Source organism: Orycteropus afer, unplaced genomic scaffold (genome assembly GCF_000298275.1).
Source record: "Orycteropus afer afer isolate SDZICR_OR568_19922 unplaced genomic scaffold, OryAfe1.0 scaffold00191, whole genome shotgun sequence".
Classification (NCBI taxonomy): domain Eukaryota; kingdom Metazoa; phylum Chordata; class Mammalia; order Tubulidentata; family Orycteropodidae; genus Orycteropus; species Orycteropus afer.
Genome location: NW_006921778.1, coordinates 3,447,139 through 3,471,999, shown reverse-complemented (window position 1 = coordinate 3,471,999; position 24,861 = coordinate 3,447,139). Strand labels below are relative to the sequence as shown.

Genomic DNA, 24,861 nt, shown 5'->3' with positions numbered 1-24,861 from the left:
AACTCAACAAAGATACAGAACTAAGCAACACAATCAACCAACTTGACCTTCTAGATATTTACAGAGCACTTCACCCAACAACAGCACATTATATGATCTTTTCTAGTGTGCATGGAACAATAGATCATATTTTAGGCCAAAAGCAAGCTTCAGTAAATTTTAAAACGTTGTTGTTGTTAGGTGCCATCAAGTTGTTTCTGACTGATAGCGACCCCATGCACAGCAGAATGAAACACTACCTGATCCTGTGCCAGCTCCATGATCCCTGCTATACTTGAGCCCATCATCACAGCCACCATTTCAATCCATCTTGTTCAAGGCCTCCCCCTCATTCGTCGACCTTCCACCCTACCAAGCATGACATCTTTCTCCAGGGAATGGTCCCTTCTGACAACATGACCAAAGTAGGTGAGATGAAGTCTGGCTATTCCTGATGTTTGACCACCACTGCCAACCACTTGGAAAGAGATCCAAATTAGAGATCTTGGATAGAGTCTGAGAAAATGTGGAATGAAAGTCAAAATCATAAAAACAGGACTAGGCTTACTTATGTGATAGAGACTGGTGAAACCCCCGAGACTATGGCCCCTAGTCACCCTCCAGGCTGAAAATGAACTAACTCCCATGGCTTAACTCTCAGCCAAACAGGTCTATGAGGTAAATAATTATACTAGGTAGGTATACTCCTTAGGACACTCAACCATGGGAGATCAGAAGGACAGTATTTGCACAGGGAGATAGCTCAAAGGGCAGGAATTCACTGGAAAGAAGGACACAGGAAAAAGGTAAACACCAGGAGGAAGTGGAAAGAGAGCTTACATTTCAGGGAAGGCAATTAATGTCATGGAGAGGCAGGACCCAGCCCCAAAAAGCAGGAAAGGGAGGGAGTACTGGGGACCACAGTGCAGGATCCAGGTAAGGGGTGGGAGGCAGGACCCAGACCCCAGAGGCAGGAAAGGGAGGGAGTGCCAGGGACCACAAAGCAGCAGGATCCAGGTAGGAATTAGGTAAGAGGAGGGTGGAGATTTTTCCAACAGCTAAGGGAGACAAACTTGTCTGTCAGTTTGTCATCTTGTGGAGCTTGCATGTTGTTGTGAGGCTTGAGGCTGTGCCACTGGTGTTTCAAATGCCAGCAGGGTTGCACATGATGCACAGGTTTCAACACAGCTTACAGACTGAGACAGACTAGGAAGAAGGAAGAGGCCATCCACTTCTCAAATAATTAGCCAGGGAAAACTTCATGAATAGCAGAGAAACACTGTATGATACATTACTGGGCAGTTTTATGAATAGCCTGGAAACATTGTCTGACACAATGCAGAAAGATAAGCCCCTTGGGTCAGAAGTCACTCAATATAGGACTGGGAAAGAGCTGCCTCATCAGAGTAGAACCAACCTTAATAATGTGGATAAAGTAAATCTTTCGAGACCTCCATATGCTGACGTGGCACTACTCAAATTAAGGAGAAACAGCTGCAAACATCCATTAATAATCGAAACATGGAATGTACAAAGCACAAATCTAGGAAAATTTGAAGTTGTTAAAAATGAAATGGAATACATAAAGATTGATATCCTAGGCATTAGTGAGCTGAAATAGACCAGTTTTGGCCTTTATGGAATCAGACAACCATATGATCTACTATGCATGGAATGACAATTTGAAGAGGCATGGCATGGCATTCATCATCACAAAGGATGTTTCAAGATCTGTCCTGAAATAAAATGATGTCAGTGATAGGATAATATCCATATGCCTACAAGGAAGACCTGTTAATACTATTATTATTCAAATTTATGCACCAACCACCAAAGCCAAAGATGAGGAAATTGAAGATTTTTATCAACTTCTGCAGTCTGAAATTGACCAAACATGCAATCAAGATGTGTTCATTATCACTGGTGATTGGAATGTGTTGTGGTTACCTAGTGCTGCTCTGACAAGAATATAACACAAATATGATGGCCTTAACCAACAGGAGTTTATTCTCTTACAGTTTAGAGGCTTTAAGTCCAAGTTCAACATGCCAGGCTCTGGAGGCTGGGTGAAAGCCTCTCAGCCTTGGGCTTCAGCTCTGCCTCTAGCTCCCAGCCCACTGAAGCTAGAGGCGTTTCTTCACTCAGACAGCTGCTGGCTGCTAAGGCTACCAAGCCCAAGGTTCACAAGTAAAAAAGCATAGTCCCAAAGTTACCAAACCACACAGCAGGCCATCAACTCAAGTCCATTGTAAGTCCCCCGGTCAGCAGAGCATGGCAGACTGCTGAAGAATGACATGCTACATTCAGTGTTCATGGTGTCATAAGCTCAAGACCATTTCCCAAGCTTCTGCTTATATACAGGAAGCAGACCACATTCTGTAAGGCAGCTACACAGATGCTCACAGTAGATTCCACCACGGAGTAGATTACCAGTCTCATCATGGGGAATACTACATCTAGCTGCCCAGCCACTCAACCAGGCCCATTCAAGTTGACACACAAACTAAACTACCACAGAATGCAAAAGTAGCAAACAAAGAAGTATCACTAGCAGTTGGAAAATTTGACCTTGGTGACAGAAATAATGCTGGAGATCACATGATAGAATTTTGCAAGACCAATGACTAATTCATTGCAAATACCTTTTATCAACAACACAAACAGTGGCTATACACATGGACTTTGCCAGATGGAGTACACGGGAATCAGATTGACTAATCTGTGGCAGGAGGCAATCAATGAAAGAGCTCAATATCTTCAGCCAAAACAAGGCCAGGAGCTGATTGTGGAACAGACCATCAATTGCTCATATGCAAGTTCAACTTGAGTAGAAGACAATTAAAACAAGTCCACAAGAGCCAAAAAAAGACCTTGAATATATTCCTCCTGAATTTGGAGACCATCAAAAGAATAGATTTGATACATTGAACAACAATGACCAAAAACCAGAAGAATTGTGGGATGACATCAAGAACATCATCCATGAAGAAAGCAAGAGGTCATTAAAAATACAAGAAAGAGTGCCCGGCTACCACTGTCATCCATTTGGAAGGGATGTAGGAGATCCTGGATAGAGAGGGAGAACAATGTGGAACAAACCTCAGAATCATTTGGAGGGAAAAAAAAAAAAAAAAAGATGGTGGGGACCAGGTTTGCTGGTCCAATAGAGCCTGATGGAACCACTGAGACTATGGCCCCTAGCTGCCTTTCAGGTCTGGAATTGAACCCACACCTGTGGCTTCCAGCCAAAGTACAGGCATGTGAGTTAAACACTTACCTCAAGTAGACACACACCCTGGAGAGAACAATCATGGGAGAAGGAAGGGCTGCTTATGCACAGGGAGACAGCTCAGGGGGCAGGAGAGTATGGAGGGATGGACACTGGGAAGAGGTAACTATGGGGAGGAAGTGGGAGGGGAGCTGTTGCATTGTGGTAAACTGTGGTCAATGACATGAGACAAAGTATATGGAAAGTGAATTTGCTCTGTAAATCTTCACCCAAATCACAATAAATAAAAAGAAATAATTAAAAAAATACAAGAAAGAAAATGGATGTCAGAAGAGACTTTGTAACTTGCCCTTGAGCAAAGAGTAGCTAAAGCAAATGGGAGAAATGACAAGATAAAAGAGCTGAACAGAAGATTTCAAAGAGCAGCTCAAGAAAACAAAGCCAATTACTATAATGAAATGTGCAAAGACCTGGAGTTAGAAAACCAAAAGGGAAGAATACACTCGGCATTTTTCAAGCTGAAAGAACTGAGGAAAAATTTAAGCCTTGTATTGCAATATTGAAAGATTCTATGGGAAAAATATTGAATGATGTAGGAGGCATCAAAAGAAGGTGGAAGGAATACACAGAGTCACTGTACCAAAAAGAACTGGTAGATCATCATCCATTTTGGGAGGTGCCATATGATCAAGAACCAGTGGTACTGAAGGAAGAAGTCGAAACTGCACTGAAGGAGTTGGCAAAGAACAAGTCTCCAGGAATTGACTTTAATACCCATTGAGATGTTTCAACAAATGGATGTTCTGCTGGAGGCACTCACTCAGCTATGCCAAGAGATTTGGAAGACAGCTGTCTAACCAACTGACCGGAAGAGATCCATATTTGTACCCATTCCAAAGAAAGGTGATCCCACAGAATGTGGAAATTATGAAACAATATCATTAATCTTGCATGCAAGTAAAATCTTACTGAAGATAATTCAAAAAATGGTTGCAGCAGTATATTGACAGAGAACTTCCAGAGGTGCATGCTGATTCAGAAGAGGATGTGGAACAAGGGATATCATTGCGATGTCAGATGGATCTTGGCTCAAAGCAAAGAATACCAGAAAGATGTTTACTTGTATTTTATTGACTATGAAAAACCATTTGATTGTGTGGATCATAACAAATTGTGGATAACATTGAGAAGAAAGGAAATTCCAGAACACTTAATTGTGCTCATGAGGAACCTGTACATAGTCCAGGAGGCTTTCATTTGAATAGAACAAGGAGACACTACATGGTTTAAAATCAAGAAAGGAGTGCTTCAGGGTTGTATCCTTTCACCATACTTATTCAATCTGTATGGTGAGCAAATAATCTAAGAAGCTGGACTATATGAAGTAGAAAGTGGCATCATGATTGGAGGAAGAATCATTAACAACCTACAATATGTTGACAACACAACTTTGCTTGCTAAAAGTGAGGATGACTTGAAGTACTTACTGATCAAAATTGAAGAATACAGTCTGCAGTATAGATTACATCTCAATATAAAGAAAACAAAAATTCTCACAACTGGACTTACAAGCAATATTATAATAAATGGAGAAAAGATTAAAGTTATCAAAGACTTCACATTGCTTGGTTCCACAATCGATGCCAATGGAAGCAGCAGTCAGTACATCAGACAACATATAACTCACTGTCATTGAGTCAGATCTGACTCATAGCAAGCCCCTTGGATTTCCGAGGCAGCATCACTATCGATGTAGATTTTCCAACCTTCCTCCAAGGAGTGGCTGGTGAATTTGAACCGCCAGCCTTCTGGTTAGCAGTCAAATGCCTTAGGCTCTATACCACCATAGCTTCCCAGATGACATATAGCCCTGGGCAAACTGGCTGCAAAGGACCTCTTTCAAGTACTGAGGAGCAAAGACCTCTCCTTGAGGAGTAAGGTACGCCTGCCACAAGCCCTGGTATTTTCAGTTACCTCATATGCATCTGAGAGCTGGACAATGAATAAGGAAGACCAAAGAAAAGTTGATGCTTTTTGATTTGTGGTGTTGGTGAAGAATGCTGAAAGTACCATGGACTGCTAAATGAACTAACAGGTCTATTCTGGAGGAAGTGCAGCCAAAATGCTCCTTGGAGCAAGAATGGCCAGACTTCGTTTCACATTCTTTGGTCATGTTGTCAGAAGGGACCATGCCCTGGAGAAGGATGCCATGCTTGGTAAGGTGGTGGGTCAATGAAAGAGAGCAAGGCCCTCAATGAGACAGATTGACACAGTGGCTTGAGGGGCTCAAGTATAGCAAGGATCATTGAGCTGGGGCAGGATCGGGCGATGTTTCGTTCTGCTGTGCATATAGGGTCGCTATGAGTCAGAGACAACTCAACAGCACCAAACAACTTTACCTCAAGTGTTAGGTGGTATAATTACATGTTTGTTTACTAGTGCTACTGTGTTAGGGTTTTTAGAGTGGGAAAGTTGAAATAATATATATATAATAGAATGGAATAATTGTTGGGATACATACAGTTAATTTTGACATCTTACAGACTTCTACAGCAAACCAGATTTATTTAAAGAAAGCTCTAAACATTTGTTCTTACTGGCTATTGAATTGGAGAATAAAATATCAAATGTTATGTTTGCCATTGAATCACAACATTTGATTTTAAAAGAAAAAATATACCAAATAATACTCTGCTTATAGGAGAATATAACTTGATATTTTGCTGGGGCTATTTTTTCATATTATATAATGAAATTCTTTTGTAAAGACTCTCCCTGAGTCTACAAAAAAATAACAATTAGATGATGGAAAAGCAACTTTTACAATAAAACTAGTTGACAAAGATTATCTAGTTTGACATTTTTATTTTATACAAAGAAAAGGGATAAAAAAAAAAAAAAAAACAGCTATAACCCAGATACAAACTAAATTGCCCAAAGTTACATTTGTCACACATCATGGTTATCTTTTAAGTGTTTACCTCCCTCCATGCAGAGATCGTGATTTATTTATCTTGAAACCTCAGTAACTAGCATAGTGCCAAATACAAATGTTTGATGAATAAATCAGCAAAAGTAAAATCAGGACAAAATTAACTCCACCTGTTCATTTAACAAATATTCATTGAGCACCTCCTATGTGCCAATCACTTTTCTAGGCTTTTGGAAAACTGTTGAACAAGATGGACAGATGGCATAAAGATTAAGCACTGGACTACAGACCTAAAAGTTGGTGAGGTCAAAGGCACCCTGAAGCACCACAGAAGAAAGGCCTACTAATCTGCTTTTGAAAAGGCACAGCTTTGAAAACCCTGTGGAGCAGTTCTTGCCATGACTCAGAATCAACTCAACACCAACTTGTTTGAGTTGGTTTTCTTTCCTTCTTTCTTTCTTTAAACACATCATAATTCCCAATAGAAAAGCTATTTTGATTTACCTCTATGAGATATATAGACTTGTTTAGAAAATATGGACCATCTTCAAAAATATATTGCATTATATTTCCATTGACTTATGTTTCCACCCTACCCCAAAGATTTTTAAGTTCTTATTGATCTCCTTAGTGCGGTCCCTCAGAGAAGCTGTAAATATATTTATCTCTCTAGCCTCTGTCAAATAATTAATGATATTTTAGTAAACTAGTAATTAAAAATTAGAATTTATAACTAAAAAGATTTAATATGTATGCTTTGCAACTAAAATAATCACTTTCTTATTTATATGTCTTATAAATCTTGGTTTTAATGTATAGGTCAGGCATTTTTCCCTTGCAAAAAATTGAATAAATCTGAGTATCTTGATTTCCTAGTGCTCCACTAAACCCACTGCCATTGAGTCAATTCTGACTCACAGCAACCCCCATTGGGTTTCCAAGACTATAAATCTTTACAGAAGTAAATTGTCTCATCTTTCTCCTGAGGAGTAGCTGGTGGGTTTGAACCACCAACTTTCTGGTTAGCAGCCAAATGCCTTACCCACTATGCCACAGAAACACCACAAATGGGTGGCTTTAAATAACCAGGGAATTATTTTCTCACAGTTTAGGAGTCTAGAAGTCCAGATTCTGGATTCCAGCTTTAAGGGAAGGCTCTCTCTCTTCTTTCTCTCTCCTTCTGCCAACTCTGGGGGAAAATACTTGTCTCAGCTCCTGTAGCCCCAGAATGCCTTGATTCCTTAGGGAGCTTCATGTGGTGTCTATCTTCCCCTCCCACCTCCTCATTTCTGCTTGTTTCTATGTCTAAATTGTTCTTTTTATAACTCAGAAGTGATTAGATTTAGGACATCTTCCCCACACTGATATAACTTCATTAATAAGTAGCTCTGGTGGCACAGTGGTTGAAGCATTAGGCTTCTAACCAAAAGGCCAGCAGTTCAAACACACCAGCCACTCCACAAGAGAAAAACGGGGAAGTCTGCTTCCATTAAGATTTATAGCCTCAGAAAGCCTATGGGGGTTGCTATGAGTTGGAATCAACTTGATGGCAGAGTTTGGTTTTGGTTAATATATTAAATAAGCTATATTACCAGATGGGATTACATTTAGAAATATAAGAATTAGGATTCTAACACTTATTTTAGGGGACAAAAATTGAATCCATAACACTAGGTTTGTTCTTAATGTAGTAAGATGTTGAGTACATCTTTTCTGGTTGCCCAGAAGTTTCAGCTTGGGCCCCAGAGTTAAGAACAACGGGAGTTAAGACTTTATATACCAAAACTAAGCTTCCAGGCCATTTATGTGGAACTCACTGTTAATATTATCTCTACACACATCCATCACCCACTCACCACCATCTCCAACTTCATATAAGAGAAGGGAAGAGTGATGGGGAGAGAGCATTGGTGAAGGTCATGATCAAAGGCTCCAAGACGCCACCATATGTCTACAGCAGAGCATGTGGAAAGCAGCTTTTGTAGAACCTGATGGTGTTCACCAGACCTTAGGAATCACAGAGCCCAGTTTAAAAGTCTCACTCAAAGAAGTCTACTGGTCCTGACGTTGTTGTTGTTGTTGTTGTTGTTATTTGCTGTCGAGTCAGCCCTGACTCATAGCGACTCCTCCTTGGGTTTCCGAGGCAGTATCACTACAGAACTAGGATTGCCCAACCTTCCTTCCGAGGGGTGGCTGGTGGGTTTGAACCACCAGCCTTCTGGTTAGCAGTCAAGTGCCTTAGGCACTATGCTACCAGAGCTCCTAACAGAAGATGCAAAAAGCCCTGCAGTGCGAGCAGGCACATAATCACCAAACAGTCTCAAGAGCACTGCAGGGAAATAGTCTCAAGATCACTGCAGGGGAGGTGTGGAGCACAACAAGAAGGAGGCTGGAAGTGGCCCAGTAGGGTCTGGACGTGAAGGGGAGTTGCAAAGTATCAGCAAGAAAAATATCACCTGCACCAAAGAACTGCAGGTGGGAGGCTCTCTGCAATAAGGCCCCCTAAAAAAAAGAAAGAAAACCAAACTCACTGCCATTGAGTTGATTCTGACTCATAGCAACCCCCATTAGGTTTCCAAGAGAGCAAATCTTTATGGATAGACACACATTACAGAAGCAACAGAAGATAGAGTTGGAGTAACCTCTCAGAGACAACCAAACACCTTGAGAGAAAGAATCACTGGGCCTTCCAACTCAGGACTGTAGTCTTGGAGGAGGGACATCATGCTCAACTGGCACAACATAGTACATAAAAATTTTGTTCCAAGTGAGTACAGAGATGGTCAGAGCTGCAAACTGTCAGCTGCTCTGATGGGACCAACAGTCTGAATATTTCCAAGTAGTGTTGGGACCTAAGAATTGACCTAAAGATCAACCCTGGTCACCAAGGGCCACAGGGATGACTGAGTTGGTGGCCTATGACTAGGAAGGGAAACAGCAAGGAGGTAGACAACTAGAGCTGTTGACTTTCTGCTGTCCAGAGCACATGGTCATTTTGAGTGTTTACACACAGCAGCCATTTTGGATATTCAAACTGACCGAGGGCATAGCCATTTTCAATGTTTACAAGTGGTGGCCATTTTGGATATTTAAAGTGACTGAGGGTGCAGCCATTTTGAAAGTATATTGAGCAGTGGCCATGTTGGATATTTAAAGTGACTGAGGATGCAGTCATTTTGAATCTTTACAAGTGGCACCTTTGGATTTAAAGTGATAGCATTCTCATTCGGATTCCAGGTTCTTAGGAATGGGTTCTGTTTGCCAAGGTCAGCAGGGACATATGAGAGGAAACAGGTGGTGAGTGTATAAGTGCTATCAACTAGTGAATAGAGGAGCAAACCACCCTGCTTGCATAGATAACATACAAACAAAACAAAGAAAATGAAAATCATGGGCAAGTCACTCCAACATACAATCACCAATTAAATATAAACACAAAAACATTACAATGTCTGAGACAACAGAGCATCACAGTCTACACAAAGAAGCAAGATAAAGCAGGAGAAACAAGGGACCAGGATACAGACCCAAAACACATCCCTGAGGAAGATACAGCATTGGAACTCCCTGATAAAGAATTCAAAAGAATTATATTTAGGTATCTTCAACAAATTGAAAGGCAGATCAAGGAAAACACAGAGAAAACCTGTAACAATTTCAAAAGACAATACAAGAACAAAATGACAAAATAAATGAAAAATTAGAAATGATACAAAATCTACACACAGAAATCCAGAAGATTAATACTAAATTCTCAGAAATAGGTAAGACATTGAATGTGCAAAGGAGCAGAATTGAATCAATGGAAGACAGAACTAGGGAGATTGAAGGCAAATAGCTGAACACTTCTTTGGAAAGGTATCAATCAGAAAAAAAAGATCAAAACAAAATGAAGAAAGACTAAGTTTCATGTGGGATACCATCAAAAGGAATAACCTACATGTAATCCGAATTCCAGAACAGGAGGAGACAAATAAAACCACAGAGAAAATTGTCAAAGATTGGTTGGAAGAGAAATTTCCTGGTTATGATGAAAGATGAGAATATATCCATTCAGGAAGTCCAACGAACCCCAAACAGGACAGACCCCAAAAGAAAAACACCTAGACATATCATCATCAAACTTACCAAAACCAAGGACAAAGAAAGAATCATGAGAGCAGCATGGGAAAAACAAAAAGTTACCTACAAGGGGCAACCAATAAGACTAAGCTCGGATACCTCAACAGAAACCATGCAGGTGAGAAGACAATAGGATGGTATATATAAAGCACTGAAAGAGAAAAATATCCAACCAAGAATTATGTACCCAGCAAATTTGTCCCTCAAATATGATGCTGAAATTAGGACCTTTCCAGATAGAAATTAAGGGGAGCTGTTAAAACCAGACCAACCTTACAAGAGATGCTAAAGGGAGCCCTTTGGACAGAGAAGCAACAACAGCCAACAACTGACCATTAACACACATGATGATATAACCCAGAAACCAACCCAGCTATGGAAATATCCAAAGTAAGTAAGCCTACAAGATCATAAACAGGGAACCAGAGATATCAATTGACAAATGAAGTCAACTACAAACCAAAAAGAGGGGAAAAACTGTGTCATTACAAACTTCTAGATGGTAGAGAAGTCAAGACAACCACAAGATAGAATGGACTGTTTTAAACTTGGGAAGAAAACTATAAATCACAGGGTAACCTCAAAGAAAAATTATAAACCTTCACATCAAAATAAAAAAAAGGGCCAACATAAATACTCAGCAAATACTAAAACAATAGCAATGAAGGAAGTGATAACATGATTCCCAAACAAAACGAGCTCAGCATAGAAAATTATATGGAACAAAGACATCAACACCACGAAAAAGCACATGACAAAAATGACAGCAACATTTGCTGATAATTACATATCTGGCAAGGGACTTATCTCTAAGATTTATAGCAGAAGAGTGGATGACCAAACTATGGTACATACACATAATGGAATGCTATGCAACACTAAAGAATAATGTAGAGTCTGCAAAACACCACATAATATGGATGAACTTGGAGGACATTATGCTGAGTGACATAAGTCAATCACAGGACAAATATAGTATTAGTTCGTTGTTATGGAGGGTCAAGGAATGGTTTATATATGGAAGGAAACTTCCTTTGTTGGTTGCAGGGGTGGGAGAGGAAGGGAGGGAACACTGCCAAAAAAAAAAAAAAAAAAAAAGCATCGACCCATGTCACTTTAGTTCTGTGTATTTTACTCTACCTAAATTATATTTCAATAAAATACATTAAAAAAGAGAGAGAGAGCTGTTACATTGTGGGGAATTGCAGGTAATGCCATAAGACAAAATGTATATGAACTGCTGTATGGAAAGTGAATTTACTCTGTAAATTCTCACCTAAATCACAATAAAAAATTTTTTAAAAAATCTTTACGGAAGTAGATTGCCCTATCTTCTTTCTGTGGAGCAGCTGGTAGGTTTGAAATGCCAACCTTCTGGTTAGCAGTTAAATGCCTTAAACACTGTGCCACCAGAACCCCTGAAGCTTCCTAAGAATCTAAAAAGTGGACTGAGAAAAGAAGAGAATTTGGGAAGCTGCTATGCAAGGACCAACAACACCAGCACGGGTCAATTTAGACTCTCAGCCCTCATTCACTGTCCTTTCCTCCTCCCCATCCTGACCCTGAAGAACTGGAAACAGCATCAAGAATACAAATGGAGAGACAAGACAAGCTATGGAAGTATCCAAAGTAAATAAGCCTACAAGATCATAAACAGGGAACCAGAGATATCAATTGACAAATGAAGTCAACTACAAACCAAAAAGAGGGGAATAACTATGTCATTACAAACTTCTAGATGGTAAAGAAGTCAAGACAACCACAAGATAGAATGGACTGTATAGTCAAAGGAAAAACTATGTTTTCTTTTTCTACTGCATGTGTCCAAGCCTGAATTAGGCACAAGCTGGGAAAGGGGAAAAGTTTTAATTGGTTAGGAGATAGAAGTTTGAAATTACACAAGACTTGCCTTTTTTTCTAACTTCTGAAAATAAGACTGTCTATAATTTTTGAATTGTTGTTGTTGTTGTTATGTGCCGTCGAGTCGGCCCCGACTCATAGCGACCCCTCCTTGGGTTTCCGAGGCAGTATCACTACGGAAGTAGGATTGCCCAACCTTCCTTCCGAGGAGTGGCTGGTGGGTTTGAACCGCCAGCCTTCTGGTTAGCAGTCAAGTGCTTTAGCCACTATGCTACCAGAGCTCCTAATTTTTTTTTTTTTGAATAGAAATAAAAATTATGGAATCTGCCCAAGATAAATCTTACTGAAGATAATTCAAAAATGGTTGTAGCACTATATTGGCAGAGAACTTCCAGAGGTGCAAGCTGGATTCAGAAGAGGATGTGGAATGTGGAATATCATTGCTGATGTCAGATGGATCTTGGCTGAAAGCAAAGAATAACAGATAAAGACATTTGTGTTTTATTGACTATGCAAAGGCATTTGATTGTGTGGATCATAACAAATTATGGATAACATTGAGAAGAATGGGAATTTGAGAACACTTAATTATACTCATGAGGAACCTGTACAGAGACCAGGAGGTTGTCATTCGAACAGAACAAGGGGACACTGCATGGTTTAAAATCAAGAAGGAAGTGCATCAGGGTTATATCCTTTCACCATACTTATTCAATCTATATGCTGAGCAAATAATCCAAGAAGCTGGACTATATGAAGAAGAACATGGTATCAAGATTGGAAGAAGACTAATTAACAACTTATGATACACTGACAACACAACTTTGCTTGCTGAAAGTGAGGATGACTTGAAGCACTTACTAATGAAGATTGAAGAATACAGTCTGCAGTTTGGATTACATCTCAATATAAAGAAAACAAAAATCCTCACAACTGGACCTATAAACAGCATCACGATAAATGGAGAAAAGATGGAAGTTGTCAGACTTCACAATGCTTGGTTCTACAATTGATGCCAATGGAAGCAGCAGCAGGACATCAGACTATGTATAGCACTGGGCAAGTTGGCTGCAAAGGACCTCTTTCAAGTGCTGAAGAGCAAAGATGTCTCCTTGAGGACTAAGGTGCACCTGACACAAGCCATGGTATTTTCAACCGCCTCATATGCATGTGAGAGCTGGACAATGAATGAGAAAGACCGAAGAAGAGTTGATGCTTTTGAATTGTGGTGTTGATGAAGAATGCTAAAAGTACCATGGACTGCTGAAAGAACTAACAGGTCTGTCCTGAAGGAAGTGCAGCTGGAATGCTCCTTGGAAGCAAGAATGGCCAGTCTTCGTCTCACCTACTTTGGTCATGTTATCAGAAGGGACCATTCTCCAGAGAAGGATGTCATGCTTGGAAAGATGGAGGGTCAAGAAAAGAGAAGAAGGCCCTCAATGAGATGGATCAACACAGTGGCTGCAGTGATGGGCTCAGGTGTAGCAGGGATCATGGAGCTGGCACGGGACTGGGCAGTGTTCCGTTCTGCTATGCATAGGGTCTCTATGAGTCCAAGATGACTCATTGGCACCTAACAACAACAAGCCCAAGATAGTTTCCTGGGGTAGAGAAGGAAGATTAGACAGAAAGGCTTAATGAGAAGAGCAAATAAAGAAATAAAGTTTGCTTCTTGCTTGCATCCTATGAGTCCTGAGCCATCCTTAAGATGTGCTTGAGTTCATTGTCATGGTCCCTGTGTATTTTGAGCATCTTCCAACCTAGGGTGTTCATCTTCCAGCACTATTATCAGACAGTATTCTGTTGTGATCCACAGGGTTTTCATTGCCTAATTTTTAGCAGTAGATCTTTCTTCCTTGTATGTCTTAGTTTGGAAGCTTCACTGAAATCTGTTCACTGTAGGTAAACTCTGCTGGTATTTGAAATACCAGTGGCACAGCTTACAGCATCACAGCAACACACAAGCCACCAAAGTATGACAAACTGACAGATGAGTGGTACAACTATTATTTTAACCTTATTATTTTAAATGATATTTTAACATAATACCATTTAAACAGTATTAACAGAATGGCAAGTGTGTGGTGGTTTATCCCTATAACCATTAATAAAATGAGGATTCTTGTATTCAAAATCTTACAGATAAGAAAACAGGCACACTGAAAGTATGCACATTGCTCAAGGACAGAGCTAATGATGATAAGAGCTGTAACATTTGCTGAGTATGATAGGCTAGCTCTATTCTGAAACTTTTACATGTATTTCTCGTTTAATTCTGACAATAACCCTGGGACATAAATTCTATTATTAACCCCAGGACAGGGAATCAAACTCAAGTCTCTCCTCCTATTGCTTCCCTATCCTGGGCAGCCTGCTGCTCTAGGAACCCAAAGAGAAGATTCGTATGAGAACCTTTCTCTCAACTGTTCTGTGTACCCTTTAACAAAGAAAAGGTCTTCCAGGTACCCTCAGAGCTAAAGAAAATGGGTTCCAAATTTAATGTCCACTTTTCATATCAGTAGCAAGTAGTTGCAAGAAAACAACAGTACAGCAGATTTCACTCACCATCCATTTGCAACCCAAAATTACTTGATTTATATCAATAGTTACTAGCCTGTTTTAAAAACACTCATTTTCTTCATTGAAAGCTATCAGACACAAACTCTTGGGCTGCAGCCTGATATAAAATTAACCACCAAGCTCATTTCAACTGCCAAGAATAACAACTTAGAATCTTAAAATGTGGATGGTTTACTGTGCTGTAGTATATTTTACAGTTAGCATTATTACATTCCTTCTGAAGGAATAGCATAGTATTATGCTTAGTACACATTGCTCAATGCCAGGTAATCACAGAGAAATATATTTCCAAAGGTCAGTGAAACTGTAGTCACTGGAGAGGAAGAATAGATAAGTTACAGCACACAAGTGTACAAATTATATAAGTAAGAAAGACAGGAAGATAATCATCCTACTTTCCTTGAGGCGGAATAGAATAGGTTATTTATAAGTCTTAGTTATGATGATACTGAAATCCCCAAAGACACCTTCGTCATTGCTTCAGCCCTTCATTTTTATCTGCCAGGCAAAGTTAATTTCTGCTTTGTTTCAGTAAAGAAATGAAATCTGTTTTCAATTTCATAGGCTATCATCAGTTAAGAAATCCTATTACATTGAACCTAGGTTAATTTTTGGAAACCTATTTTTAACCAGCTTTGTGTACCCTCTACCCTTTGGCTGAGATTATTTTCAGTAAAATATACTTTCTGTAGTAAACAACTTTTGTTCCTTTGTGTGTTAAAGACATTTTCCCCTGGATCCTAAGCACATAAGATAAAGTGTCATACTTGTTCTAACCGGTTGGTTTCCAAAGTAGGCAAATAGGAAAATGGAGGACTAGAAAAGGACGTAAAGGACCTGAGAAAGTTTGTCACATTTCTAAGAAATATTAACTTTTTAACTTCTTGGAATTTCTTCATTTTATTATCCCCTTTTGTTTCCCTGTGTGATGATTAGTTTTAAGCCATGAAAATAAAAAGATCATGTGGATACATAAAGCTGAGGGTTCCTAGAAGGACTGCATCTAAGTCCTCAGACAGACTAAAGGAAAGAGATACTACTACTCCACAAAAAAAGAAGAGTGAGTAGTATCATCATTCAAGAAAAATTCCAGACTCAAAAAGGAAGCTTTTCAAAGCAGAATGTCAAAGCCTTTTGTTCTGGTTACTTAGTGCTTCTCTGTCAGAAATATACCACAAATGGAATGGCTTGAACAAACAGGAGTTTATTCTCTTACAGTTCGGGAGGCTAGGAAATCCAAATTCTAAGTGCCAGGTTCCAGGGGCTATGTGAAAGCCCCTTGACCTTGGGCTTCAGCTCTGCCTTTTGCTCCCAGCCCACTGAAGCTAGAGGCATCTCTTCACTCCAGCAGCTACTGGCTGCTAAGGTTAACAAGCCCAAGGTCAACAAATAAAATTACACAGTCCTAATGTTACCAAAAAACATGGCAGGCCATTGATTATAGTCCACTCAAAGTCCCAAGATTGGGAGGGCATGGCAGGCTATTGAACAATGACTTGTATATGCAGGGTCGAAGTGTGTCATAAGCTAGAGACCATTCCCAACGCTGCTTCTTATATATGGAAAGCAGACCACACCCCTAAAGGAGCTACTCTGCTGCTTGTGGTAGATCCCACCATGGAGTTGGTTGCCAGTCTCATCATGGGGAATAACTACCACCAGCTGCCCAGCCACTCAACCAGGCCCAGACAAGTTAACACACAACTACAACTATCACAATTCCACCCCTTGTCAACTTGGCACCTGTACAGATCTCCTTCACTGGGTGTCTCCAGTCCCCTAGTTCCTCTGAGTGGTGACCTCACCCCCTTGGCCTGGCAGGCCCCATTCCTCTACCTCTTGGGCAGCGGCTATGGCTCCATCCCACTAACTCACATGAACGAGCAGCCCCACACTCCAGGACCAAGTTGGTGAAGGTCTGGCTCTTTGAAACCAAAGGGACTGTGGTGGTTCCACCCACAAAGGCCATGGTTCTACCTTTAAGGCTAAGGCAACTCTGCTTTCCATTTCCTTGGTCTCTCCATTTCTGCTACTAAGTTCTGAAGGTAACCCACTCTGCTGGAAATCTTCCTGCCCAGAAAGCACTCAGCTTTCTTGCTTCATGGGCTGGTCAAGCTGCTACTCCTTTTCATGTTGGTCTCTTCTACCAATTAATGTCCGAAGGCAACCCACTCCACCAGGAAGCCACCTGTGCAATGGCATCCAGCTTTCTCCTCCATGGGCTGGTAAGGCTGCTGCTGTCTCATGCTGGTTCTCTCGGCTATGCTTCTGATGTCTCTCATGCCGGTCTCTTGGCTCTGCTCCTGCCATCTCTCATGCCACACACTGGGGTCTCTCTGCAGGGTCTCCGGTCAAGGACACACTCCACTCCTATTTCCACATTTTAGGTATCTGTCAGAGCAGCACCCCACTCCATTGGTCCATAGAGTTCTGGTAACTTAGTGCCGCTCTGACAGAAATATACCACAAATAGAATGGCTTGAACAGACAGGAGTTTATTCTCTTACAGTTCAAGAGGCTAGAAGTCCAAGTTCAAAGTGCCAGGCTCTAGGGGCTATGTGAAAATCCCTTGGGCTTGGGTTTCAGCTCTGCCTCTTGCTCCCAGCCCACTGAACTTAGAGGCATCTCTCCACTCAGCTACTGAGGCTAACAAGCTCAAGGTCAACAAATAAAATGGCACAGTCCCAGTGTTACCAAACAACATGACAGGCACTCAAAGTCCCAAAATTGGTAGGGCATGGCAGGCTGTTGAACAATGACTTGGCTACATTCAGGGTCGAAGAGTGCCATAAGCTAGAGACCATTCCCAAAGCTGCTTCTTATATATGGAAAGCAGACCACATCCCTAAAGCAGCTACTCAGCTGGTCCCACCACGGAGTTGATTGCCAGTCTCATCATGGGGAATAACTACCACCAGCTGGCCACTCAACCAGGTCCAGCAAAGTTGACACACAACCTTAACTACCACACCTTTGGGATCTAGGACAGTGCATGAGGGGAAGGTCACATCACTAGAGTGATATGTGCACAATCTAGAGGAGTGCCAACCAAGCTGCTTTGGGAATGGTCTCTAGTTTATGGCATGCTTGTATTTGGCATGTAGCTGTGTCGTTGTTCAGCAGCCTGCCATGCTCTGCCAACCCTGGGATTTATAACGGACTTGAATTAATGGCCTGCCATGTGATTTGGTAACATCGGGACTGTGCCTTTTTACCTATCAACCTTGGGCTTGGCAGCCTCAGCAGCCAGTAGCTGTCTGAGTGAAGAAATGCCTCTAGCTCCAGTGGGCTGGGAGCAGAAGGCAGAGCTGGAGCCCAAGGTTGAGGGGCTTTCACCCAGCCTCTAGAGCCTGGCACTTTGAACTTGGACTTAAAGCCACCAAAATGTAAGAGAATAAACTCCTGTTTTTTAAGGCCATCCCATTTGTGGTTTATTCTTCTCAGAGTGGCACCAGGTAACCAGAACACCCATCCTTCTCTGGTGTGGTGGTCCTATCAAACCAAACCAAGAAGCATCCTTCACTAAAGAGTAGAATGATTCTCCATGAAGTTGTTGTATTAAACAGCATCATCATCAAAGGAAAATCATACCAGGATTGGAAAGTGGATAGAAAGAAGAAATGACAACAAAGTGAGTCATCTCACTGAGAAGTTCCCTATAAAACAGTGTTGTTTTATTATTATTATTATCTTATTTTTGTAATAACCCTCTCAAGAGCAAGTCCCTCAAGGGAAAGTCTGCTGTTGTGGTGGTGTGCTATCAAGTCGACTCCAACTCAGTAACACTATGTAACATAGTAGAACTGCCTCATAGTTTTGTAGTTTGGGAAATCTTATGGGAGCAGATCACCAGGTCTTTTCTCCCGTGGAGTTGCTGGGTGGGTTCTAACCATCAACCTTTGGGTTAGCAGCCATTGTGCCACCAAGGCTCCTTATGAAAAGTCTAGAGGCATAAAAATATTTGGATCATTTCTTAAAAGCTTAAAAAAAAAAAGCCATAGACATCTGGATAAAACAGGCAATTTAAAAAATAATGACTGCTCCTTCCTAACTAATCTCAGAAGCAGCAAGGAATATAATACTGCAAGGAATAATTCAGCAGTCCACAAAAAACATTCTCCTTTATAAAAGCAGATGATGTGCATTTATGAAAAGAAACATTCTCTATTTCCAAAGCATTTATGGTCCATGTGTTAGTATTTATACTATCCTGGGTTTTCACATCTTTAATTTTAAGAAATATGATGTTATCTAAATTTAGATCTCTGTTTTCTTTATCACATTTTTCTTATGTCACATTTGCATTTGGGTCAACATCAGTGCTGCTATATAGATACACACATGCTGGCAATTACATTTTCCTTAATACGTGCTTTTTCTCTGTTACGGATTAATTCTTCTGATGCTTGTTATGAAAACTAAACAAATCAGATTTATGTTCATAAAAATATAAAGGAATCTTGGAAATGTTTGTAATCAATCACAGATGTTCCATTTGCTTATATTCATAAAGCTGGAAGGAAATTTCAAGAGATAGTTTTAGGGATTTTAGAAATGGAACTTTGTTATCTGACATCATTTACTAACTTTTCCAGAAGGACAGATTACTTGAGGAAACAGGCAGTTTCTCTTAGGTCCCTAGAGTTCTTACTAATAAGATTGAACTTATTTTTGTGTAAGAGAATTCACTATTTACAGATAAAGGGAATTCTGATGCTCCTCTTGTAAGAGTAGTAAAATGCAAATGGCAGACACCACACAACAGTTTAAACGATTTTAATATCCTTTGTCCAATATCTCATTCCCAATTTTTTTTCCCAGTCTATAGGTTCTCTTTTTACTCTTTTAGTGTTTTTTTTTTTTATGTACATAAATGTTTACTTTTTAGAAAGTCCTAGTTGTCTAGTTTGTCTTCTGCTGATTGTACATTTTTAGTTACGTTTGATAGTATATTTATGTCAGGCATTGAGACCTCTAAGTGTGCCCCTATTTTTTCTTTGATCATCTTAGAGTTTTAGATTTTGTATTTAGGTCTTTAATTCATCTTGACTGAGCTCTTATATATGGTGAGAGATGTGAATTCTGTTTCATTGTTCTGCAAACGGATATCCAGTTTTGTTAGCACTATTTGTTAAAAGAGACTGTATCTTCCCCCCATTTAATGGGTTTCACCCTTTGTCAAAGACAAGCTGCTCATAAGTGGATAGCTTTACTTCTGGATTCTCAATTCTGTTCCATTGGTCTATGTGTCTGCATTGTACCAATACCAGGCTGTTTTGAATACTGTGGTTGTACAGGTTTTGAGATTTGAGAATGCGAGGCTTCCTACTTTGTTTGCCTTTAGTAGTGCTTTGCTTTCCAGGGTATCTCTCCCTTCCATATAAAGTGGGTGATTAGTTTTTCCTGTCTCTCTGAAGAATCATGATGGTATCTGGATTGGGGTTGCACTATCTGAGCCCACTGAGTCCCTGTGAAATTTCTGCTTTCTATCCAGGCTATTGTCTAACTTTTCAACAAACCTATCTTGTTCTTGTCTCACTGGGGGCAGGAGTTGTCCATAGATTCCAGATTAAGAATCCAGGCCATTGGCCGCTGCAAATGAATGTTTATATTTGTTTAACAGTTTTAGATGTCAAACTACTTAGAGACAGGGATCCTTCATGTAATTATCTCAGTAGGGCACCTGGCACAGTGCCTTATACAGCTAATTCCTTAATTAAGCCTTTTTGAATATAATATATAGAAGAAAATTAACCATTCATCCAATAAATATCTGTTACACACACGCCATGTGCAGTGTTCTCTGCTGGTTGTCATGGGTGATACAAGGATTTAGATAAAACATACAGAATGGTGTAGACAGGCAGACGACGTGGTGCTCTAGGTTCAGGGTCCAGCACTAGCAAAGATGGAGGATGAGGGGAGGACAACTTCGGTTTGTGGAAAAGTTAGGCAAACCAGCCTGGACAGAAAGGAGAGATTTCACAGGGGCTCAGTGGGAGATAATGAACAAGATCACTTTGGATAGTATTGACATTTTCACAATATCCTATCTATGAGCACATTATATTCTTCAACCTATGCAGCTGTCTTGCAGTTTCTTGTAGTAGTGTTTTACAGTTTTCTTTTTTTACAGGTCTTTTGTATCTCTGGTTAGAATTATTGCTAAGAACATCAACTTTTGGGTGGTTATTGTAAGTGATACTGTTGTCCTAATTTTATTTTTGGAGATCTCTTTCTTAGTGTAAAGGAATCTGACTTATTTTGCTATGTTGATCTTGTAGCCTGCCACTTTGCCAAATCCTTCTATTAGTTCAAATAGTTTTCTTGTTGAGTTATGGGCTTTTCTATGTATAGGATAATATCATCTGCAAATGGAGATAGTTTACCTTCTTTGCAAATTTGAATGCCTTTTATTTCTCTTTCTTGCCTTATTGCTCTGGCTAGGATGTCCAATACAATATTGAATGGTAATGGAATAAAGGGCATCCTTCTCTGGCTCCCATTCACAAAGAGAGTATTTTCACTTTCTCTCCATTGACAATAATGATGGTTGTTGTTTTGTGTAAATGCACTTAATTATGCTGAGAAATTTCCTTTCTACTACTATTTTTTCTGAGTGCTTTTATCAATTTGACTTTTTTTCAAATACCTTTCCTGCATCAGTTGATATGATCGTGTGGTTCTCTTCTTTTGTTTTGTTTTCATGGTGGAATACATTAATTGTTTTTCTAATGTTGAACCATTCTTTCATTCTTTCATATCTGGTATGATATGTATTATTTTTTCTAATGTTGAACCATTCTTTCATTCTTTCATATCTGGTATGATATGTATTATTTTTTCAATGTGTTGTTGGATTCTATTTGCTAGGATTTTGTTGAGAATTTTTGTGTCTATGTTCATGAGGGATATTTGTTTATAATTTTCTTTTTTATGGTCTCTTTGCCTGTTTATAATACCTGAGTTTTGTACTTGTTTCATACAATCAGTTTGGGAATATTCCATCATTTTCTGTGCTCTGGAAGTTTGAGTAGAATTGGTGTCAGGCTCTGAATGTTTGGAAGAATTTGCCAGTGGAGCCATCTGGGCCAGGACTCCTTTGTGTTCAGAATTTGCTTTTTATGATCTGTTCAATTTCTGCTCTAGTGATGGGTCTGTTCAAATTTTCCACAGATTGTGTTAGTTTGGGTAGGTATGTTTCTAGAAATTTGTCCATTTCTTCTGGAAACCCAAGGAGGGGTCGCTATGAGTTGGGGCCAACTCGACGACACATAACAACAATTGACTCATAGAAAGGAAAATTGAACATTGTAAAAATGTCAATACTACCCGAAGCATCCTATACATTCAATGCAATCCTGATACAAATTCCATCAACATTCTTTGTTGTTGTTGTTATGTGCCGTTGAGTTGGCTCTGACTCATAGCGGCCTCTCCTTGGGTTTCTGAGGCAGTATCACTACAGAAATAGATTGCCCAACCTTCCTTTAAGGATATGGAAAAACCAATCACTAATTTTATATGGAAAGGAAAGAGATCTTGGATAAGCAAAGCACTATTGAAGAAGAACAAAGTAGGAAGTCTCACACTCTAGAATCGCAAAACCTACTATACAGCCAGAGTAGTCAAAACAGGCTGGTATTGGTATAATGACAAACACATAGACCCCTGGAACAGAACAGAATTGAGAATGCAGAAATAGATACAGCCATCTATGGTCAGCTGATCTTTGACGAAAGGCTGAAATCCTTTAAATGGGAAAGAGATAGTCTCTTTGACAAATAGTGCTGGCAAAACTGGTTACCCATTTGCAGAAAAATGAAACAAGATCCAAGTTTCACACTGTACACAAAAATTAACTCCAGATGGATCAAAGACTTAAATGTGAAACCCAAAACTATAGAGTTCCTCAAGGAAAAAACAGGGGCAATTTTAGGGGCCTTAATTTATGGCATAAAAAGACTATCAAGCATAGACTAAAATGTACAAACAGAAGAAGATAAACTAGATGATTGGGAACTTCTGAAAATTAAATTTTTATGTGCATCAAAATATTTGGCAATGCCATATCTGGCAAGGGACTTATCTCTAAAATTTATAGAAAACTCCAACACCTCAACATCAAAAAGGCAAATAATCCAATTTTTAAAATGGGCAGAAGATATGAATAGACACTTCACTAAAGGAGATATTCAGGCAGGCAACAAACACAAGAAGAAATGTTTGTGATCATTAGCAATTAGAGAAATGTGAATCAAAACAATGAGATACCATCTTACCCCAACACGTTTAACAGCAAAGTTCAACAACACAGAAAATAACGAATGCTGGTGAGGATGTGGAGAGATTGAGACTCTCCTACACTGCTGGTGGGACTGTAAAACTGTGGAAATAAATATGGTGATTCCTTAAAAAGTTAGAATTAGAAATTCTATTTGATCTACCAGTCCCATTACTAGGTATATATCCTAAAGAAGTGAGAGTCAGGACAAGAACAGATATATGCACACCCATGTTCATCCCAGCACTATTCACAATAGCAAAGAGATGGAGACAATCTAAGTGCCCATCAACAGAAGAATGGATAACCAAGGTATAGTAAATACACTCAATGGAATGCTATGCATCACTAAAGAATAATGTAGAATCTGTGAAACATGCATAACATGAATGAACTTAGATGACATTATGCTGAGTGAAATAAGTCAATCACAGATGGACAAATATTATATCAGTTCACTATTGTAAAAAGTCAAGGCAATGTTTATATATGGAAGGAAACTTTCTGTGTTGGTTACTAGGGAGGGGAAAGGTGGGAAGCGAGCACTGCTAGATAGGTAGAGACAAGCATTGATTTGGGTGAAGGGAAAGGTAGTATACCAAGAGCAAGTGACCAACACAATAACACTAAGGAAAAGGAAGAAACAGAGAGGTGCACAAGAGTTACAGACACAAAGATAAACCCATTTACATATATAATAGTGAGTTATCAGTGATAACAAACATTAACGTACAGGTAAATAGATGGATACACAGGCTGAATGATCAGACATGTCTAAGCAAAAGGGAATATAACCATGGCCATAGATAAGATTGGCAGATGATATTTCTACATACATATTTGTATGTGCAATAAGAATGTCCATACATATAATAGAACTAACAAGGAGCAAAGTTATGATAATTTCTCAGCCACAGCCAACAACCCTAAGGGAGCAACTATTTGGACCTGTGGGCTCAAGACCATGGTCACAGGGGACATCAAGCTCAGTTGGCATAACATACTACACAAAAACATTGTTCTACATTCTACTTTGGTGATTAGCAACTGGAGCCTTAAAAACTTGCAAGAGGCAATCTAGATGCAACAATGGGTATCTCCTTGTCAGAAGCAAAGAAGAATGAAGAAAACCAAAGACACATAGAAACAATTAGTCCAAGGGACTAGTGGAACATTCGAACTTCAGCCTATATGACCATGAGACCAGAAGAACTAGATGGTGCCCAGCTATCACTGTCAACCACTCAGAAAAGAATCAATCACTGCAGGAAATCCTGGATGTAGTGGGAGAAAAATGTGGAAAAAAAACTCAAAATCATAAAAAAAGAAAAGAAAAGAAAAACACCATGTTTACTGGTCTGAGGGTGCCTGGTGAGACCCCCAAGGCTATGGCTCCTAGTTACCCTTCAGGTGTGGACTTGTACTCACTCACTTCTGTGGCTTCCAGTCAAACAATAGAAAGGCATATTGGGTGAACCTTTACATCAGATAGATACACTCCTTAGAACAATCAATCATGGGAGATCAGAAGGGCAGTATTTGTATAAGGAGATAGCTCGGGGGCAGGAAAAGAAGGCCACTGGCAAGAGGTAACTACAGAGAGGAAGTAGGAAGAGAGCCATTACACTGTGGGGAAGTGCAGTCAATCTCTTGAGATAAAATGTGTATGTATTGCTTTATGGAAAATGAATTTGCTCAGTAAAACTTCAGCCAAATCACAATAAAATTTAAAAAAAAAAAAGTTAGTTCTATTGAATTATTTTCCATGTATTTATCAAGGCGGGCTTGTGCTTACTCACTGATCTGCACTGAACACGTTCCCTTGTTACCGTACCGAGAGGGACCAGGTCTTCGGGAGCAAGGTAAGCACAGGCG

At 39.8% G+C, this 24,861-nt stretch overlaps 1 pseudogene; it reads left to right on the top strand.

The window, feature by feature from the left end:
- The first annotated feature begins 843 nt into the window (after window positions 1-843).
- LOC103202677 overlaps window positions 844-24,861 on the top strand; it is a 119,461-nt pseudogene continuing 95,443 nt past the window's right edge.